The following is a 6000-nucleotide window of genomic DNA, read 5'->3' as shown; positions in this document are numbered from 1 at the left end:
TGGCTGGCTTGTTTCTGTTCAGGACTGGTAGGACGGAAGCTAGTCATGCCACTGAAGTAACTGTGTGAATTGAAATGACATGAAATTATGTCTGATAAATTAAGATAGGTCTTGTCTCCTGGACACATCAGTCCCAATGCTAATCCTGCACAATAAGAGCGAGATAGCCAGTTAGCTCAAGCTCACAACAACTAGCAGCAGCTTCCATAACATTAATGTTAACGGTCAGTGGCGGACCTCCGGCGGAATATAACACAAGGCTAGCGACCCTACAGTACAGCAGGTCCCCGATGGATGCTCCACCACCATTCCACCAGTAGTTAATTGTCTATATCCTAGGCCCATTGGCCGTGGGGTCCATGGCGTGGTGGCGAGACTCCGCCCCCTCGTGTCAGAGCGCTTCGGGTGTAGGGCAGTTACTTATACAATATCCATACATCCACTGGTGAAAGCCGTGTGTCTATAGCCCGCTCAGGGGCTGAGTTGTGGGATCCTTGGCGTGGATAGTGGCGTGATGGCGAGACTCCGCCCCCTCAGTTCAGAGCTGGTCGTGGACAGTGTAACTCTCTCCGGGCCACCCACCTGCCCCCACCATGACCAAGGGAGAGAGTTTGAGAATTAACTTTTCAAAACCCTGCAACAGCTGAGTGGTGTGGGTCACTCAAGGACCACTCCTTACCATCCCCACGGAAGTCCGGCAGAGAGATTCAACCGTACTTTGCTTGAAATGCTCAGAACCCTGGAGGAAAAAGAAAAGGAAATATGGAGAGAACACCTACCACAAGTCATTCACGCCTATAACTGTACCAGGCATGAGTTGACTGGATTTGCACCCTTTTATTTAATGTACGGCCGTCACCCATGTCTGCCTGTGGACATGATATTTGGCCTGGCTACCCAAGACGAAGCCATTTCTCCCAGAGGCTATGCAGAGAAGTGGGCCCTTAAAATGAAGGAAGCTTCCAGACTCGCCTCTGAAAATAGTCAACAGTCAAGTTCTCGGGGAAAGAGATACTACGACCGCCACATGAAGGGTGTTGTCCTTGAACCAGGGGGCCTTGTCTTGGTGTGTAACCTGAGTGAGAGAGGGGGCCCAGGCAAGCAAAGAGCATTCTGGGAAAGCACGGTTCATGTTATAAAGGAGAGGATTGCTGATGGTTTACAAAGTGACCCCGGAAATAAATTGAAACAGGGTACGAACACTACAGCGCAACCTGCTTCACTTGGTCAATGACTTACCAGTGGACTTACCAGTACAGCACCTACCTGCTCCACCAAGAGAACCACAACTTCGACAGAGAGCAAGGAACGGTCAGTCAAATACAAAGACACAGAGTGAATGTAACCCAAGCAGTGACTCTTCTGATGACGATGAACCACAATACTGGCTGAGTAAGGAGAGGACTTGAGAGTACACTGTAGTGATCCTGACCACCAGTCAGGAACGAGGTGGACTGTCAAGTGCACCCAGGGCTGGCACATTAGGAGAGTCAGACATGAGAGACGAGAGGACTACGGTGGCAGATCCGGCCCAAGCACCTGGGACAGGCCGGAAAGATAGTAATACATATTATAAGCGGATCCCTCTAAAAAAACGGATGGATGAATAAAGAATGGTTCACACACACATGGAACTGACAAGACAACTGTCAGACCTACTTCTTTCCATCAACAGAGGAATGGAGGAAGTCAGAATTCTTTGTCTTTCCTCCGGAGAGGGAGGTTGAAGAGGAATGTGTGTGTGTGAGTAGACACTGAGGAGTTGAGCTGTGAGCACGAACAGAGGTCTAAAACAAGTGGCACTGCTCTGACAGAGAGAGCACATTGGAGCACACACACTTTTGGGAGAGAGAATTGGGAGAAGCATTTTAAGAGAGGCTGTGACTGATTGACTCATGTGATGGTAGTTTAAGCAATAACATATTAGATTCATGAGCCACGGATAACAATAAAACCTGGTGGTGAGGTTCTATAAGCCGTGGTAGGGACTTCACATAAAAAGCCATCACCTTGAGGTCAATAGGTCAGTAGCCTACTCTTCAATATACACAAGTACAGCCTGTACGTGAGCATCAGATAAACTCAAATCAGGTGACAGATCTGAGATCTGAACAAACCGGACCACTCATACCCGAAAGAGAAACCAGAAAACTGCCCTCATTGCGCTGAGGGAACCTGACTGACGAGCACTGTCGCTTGTCTGATAATTTATTTTCACCTGTTTACAGGAATTCTCATCTGCTTATGGGTGCTCAGCCTGAGACCTCTATTTACCACTTTACCATAATTTACCACTGCCAAGCCCAAACATATTTGTTCAATTTCTGTCCCATTCAGCATGAATGCAAGATAAACACCAGCCCAATAACAGACTAAATCGAGTAACCTGTTTGACAGGTAAATCTGAGCAAGAGTGAGAGAGAGAGAGAGAGAGAGAGATACATAGTTCTGACAGATTCAGTAAACAACATTCCGAGAGTCGCTATCGATAAAAGTGTCAGCTAAATGACTGTAATGTAAATGAGAGGATCGTACCCAGACAGACGCACGCGCGCGCGCGCACACACGCCCACACACAAACACGTGCATACACGCACACAAACATGTGCACACACCTCCATGATGATATGGTCATATGGGGACAGAACGAGTCCTGGGCCTACAGTAGTTAGAGACAGATTTTACTGGCCATACATGAGGTTAGATGTTGAGGCTCATGTGACAAGAAAGTGTCCCTGCATCAAGCAGAAAAACACAGTCTCACAAATCTGGGCGCCCATGGGGAGTTCTACCACCAACTCACCCCTGGAGCTTGTGTCGATTGACTACATGCACTTGGAATCAAGCAAGGGAGGCTTTGAATACATTCTGGTTGTTGTAGACTAGTAGTCAAGCGTATGCTACCAGAAACAAGCCAGGAAAGACAGCTGCGGAGAAACTGTTTGATGATTTAATTCCACGGTTCGGCTACCCATGGAAACTACATCATGACCAAGGGAGAGAGTTTGAGAATGAACTTTTCAAAATCCTGCAACAGCTGAGTTGTGTTGGTCACTCAAAGACCACTCCTTACCATCCCCACGGAAGTCCGACAGAGAGATTCAACCTGCTCAGCCTGAGACCTGTATGTATGTATGGCACTTTACCATAATTTACCACTGCCAAGCCCTTTTATCATGAACATATTTGTTCAATTTCCGTCTTCATTCAGCATGAATTCAAGATAAACACTAGCCCAATAACAGACTAAATCAAGTAACCTGTTTGACAGGTAAATCTGAGCGAGAGTAAGAGAGAGAGAGAGAGATACATAGTTCTGACAGATTCAGTAAACAACATTCCGAGAGTCGCTTTGAATAAAAGTGTCAGCCAAATGACTGTAATGTAAATGAGAGGATCGTACCCAGACAATTAGACGCACACACACACGCGCGCGCACACACGCACACACACAAACATGTGCACACACAAACACTAGCACACACGCACACAAACGTGCACACACGCACACAAACTCGTGCACACACCTCCATGATGATATGGGTCATATGGGGACAGAGTCCTGGGCCTACAGTAGTTAGAGACAGATGTTGAGGCCATAGGCGATTTTACCCTCTGAGAGTAGGGGGGGCAACATTTTTGACGTGAGAAAGAAAACAAAACAGTTCTGCCGTCTCGTCCCATCTATTTACAAAGAATACCAGTTGTGAACAGTATGCTAATAAGAAATCCGTATGACAATTCAATATGTACAACGCATCAAACTTCATCTAGACACCACGAGCATGTCAATATGACTTTATGACCGAGCACTAGGCCATACCCAACATCACAACATCAAACTGCAACTGCCTGCTGGTGCTAGCTTCCTCGCCGATGGTGATGTTGCTAGTGCTAGTGCTAGCTCCGATAGCCTCTGGAGCACTTCTGCATTTGATTGCACCTGCTGCACTGTCATTTCGAGTGGTAGCTTCTTCATTAGCATTGCCAGATTTTATTTTATTTTATGAAGAAGTGGTAAATTGTTTTTATAGCTCTTTTTGCCATTATGAGCAGGTTGGCTAGTTGTAGCTTGTTGAGCACTGAGCAGTACAGTCAGATCTCATTTTTTTTCGACGGAGTTCTGCCATTAGTGGATTATGAATATATATATATTTGGTAGACTGTTCCGCAAATGTTGATGTTTGCGGAGGTTCAGAGTTCAATTTCAGCGCACAAGCTTGGATCCTTGGTTACAGAGAGAAACTTGTCCGGTCCCTACTTAAAAAGGGCAGGAAATTGAGGTGTGTCCTGTTTGCATAGACAGCACCAATTGCTCACTTACACAGAGTGAGGGGTCTGTGGACTGCTTTGACCCCCACTCACTTGGGATCATAACAAGGGGAGCCAAGATTCTCTTAAGAGTCTGAAATCACCAAATATCCCTGTTATGATCAACATGATATTACATTTCCCCAACATGCATAATCAACTGATTCATTATTTTAGCTTCAGATTGATACCAAACATCACTAGGTTGACTTAGCAATAGAATAAGTTATTTACCAACACAGTAACACTTGGTTACAAATACAATGCATCAATGCCCATACTTTATTCCTAGGGCTTATTCTCATGGTGGTTGCATCACATAGTTGGGAGAAAGTAATTTAACTTTATTAATGACAAAAAGAGAAAGAATGTCAATCCTCACTGCGAGTCTGCTGTGAGCCACAGGAATGTTAGTACATGACATGTTTTATTGCTCAGGGGAATGGAGAAGGACCATTGTGAGAAGAGGAAGAGTTAAAGGAGTAGTAAAGGGAAAATGCATGTTTAGCCCTATTTTAAGGTTATGCTTCCTGAATCCCCTCTGCGGATTGATCTACACATCTACAACGGTCGCGTCAATACAAGTCAATGGATTTCATAAAATGATCAATAAAACCCTACAGGATTCATACTTTGCGGCGAATTTGATGTCAGAACACCAACAGACACCAATTACACCCTCGGTGAGCTTCTTGTCTTTGAAATCGAGAGTTTAACATGTTTTTGAATGATTTTTCAAGATGCCCATCCACATCCATTGTATGACCAAAACGGTGGTAGAGCAATTATCACACTTTCTCAAAAGTGCTAGTTTTGTCAACGTTTTGTTCTGAACCATTGTATATGATCATAAGTAACCTTAAAACAGGGCTAAACATGCATTTTCCCTTTACTACTCCTTTAATGGTTCCCCAAAATGCCATTTCAAGGGACCAGAGCAGGATGTCCCTGGCTTGAGGCTGGAGGCCTGCAGATCTTTATCCGGTGTAGTTTGGGATCACCAACATTCCTGTTTCAGTCCTACAGTATGGTCTGTATAATATTGGTCATCCATAATCTGCTACAAAGTCAACAAGCAGGTACAGACAGAGGAAACAACACCCAGACTACACTCATTCAACACCTGGCTCGATACATTACTGATAGACTGATGCCCACATCCTATTTACCTTTTTGTGAGTATTCTTTTGGTTTTTGCACTAAAGTGTCTGTACCTGTTCATTCATTATCTCTGTCTCTATCTCTTCAATCCTCCTTTGTGTTGGTCTAATACCTCTATGGTCTACTTACTACTACTCACACTTTAGTGAGAATACCAGTTTCAATTCATTTTGCATTTTTAAATATTTTCTTTACTCTCTAAATGCATCCTAAATTAAATGAACATTACCCGTTTTAAAGACCCCCACCCCTACCAAGACTCTTGACCTCAGTATTTTTTTAGGTCCTGGTTACGGCCCTGTGTATAGAGCTATGTCAATCTGGAAAAAACTACCACTGAATTTAACCCAGATTACCAGTAAGATCATCTTTAAAAGGAAACTAAGAAGAGCAATCACTCAGAAAAAAAATTATTTAGTAGAAGTGTTGATGCTTTGTATTTATTTATTCAAGGTATTCAAAGACATACTGTAGGCTACACTTGAGATTCAGAACTGCAAGAATGTAACAGAACTATGTACCTCTGAT

The sequence above is a fragment of the Borostomias antarcticus genome (assembly GCF_949987555.1).
Source record: "Borostomias antarcticus genome assembly, chromosome: 6".
Taxonomy (NCBI): Eukaryota; Metazoa; Chordata; class Actinopteri; order Stomiiformes; family Stomiidae; genus Borostomias; species Borostomias antarcticus.
This window is presented reverse-complemented; position numbering follows the sequence as displayed.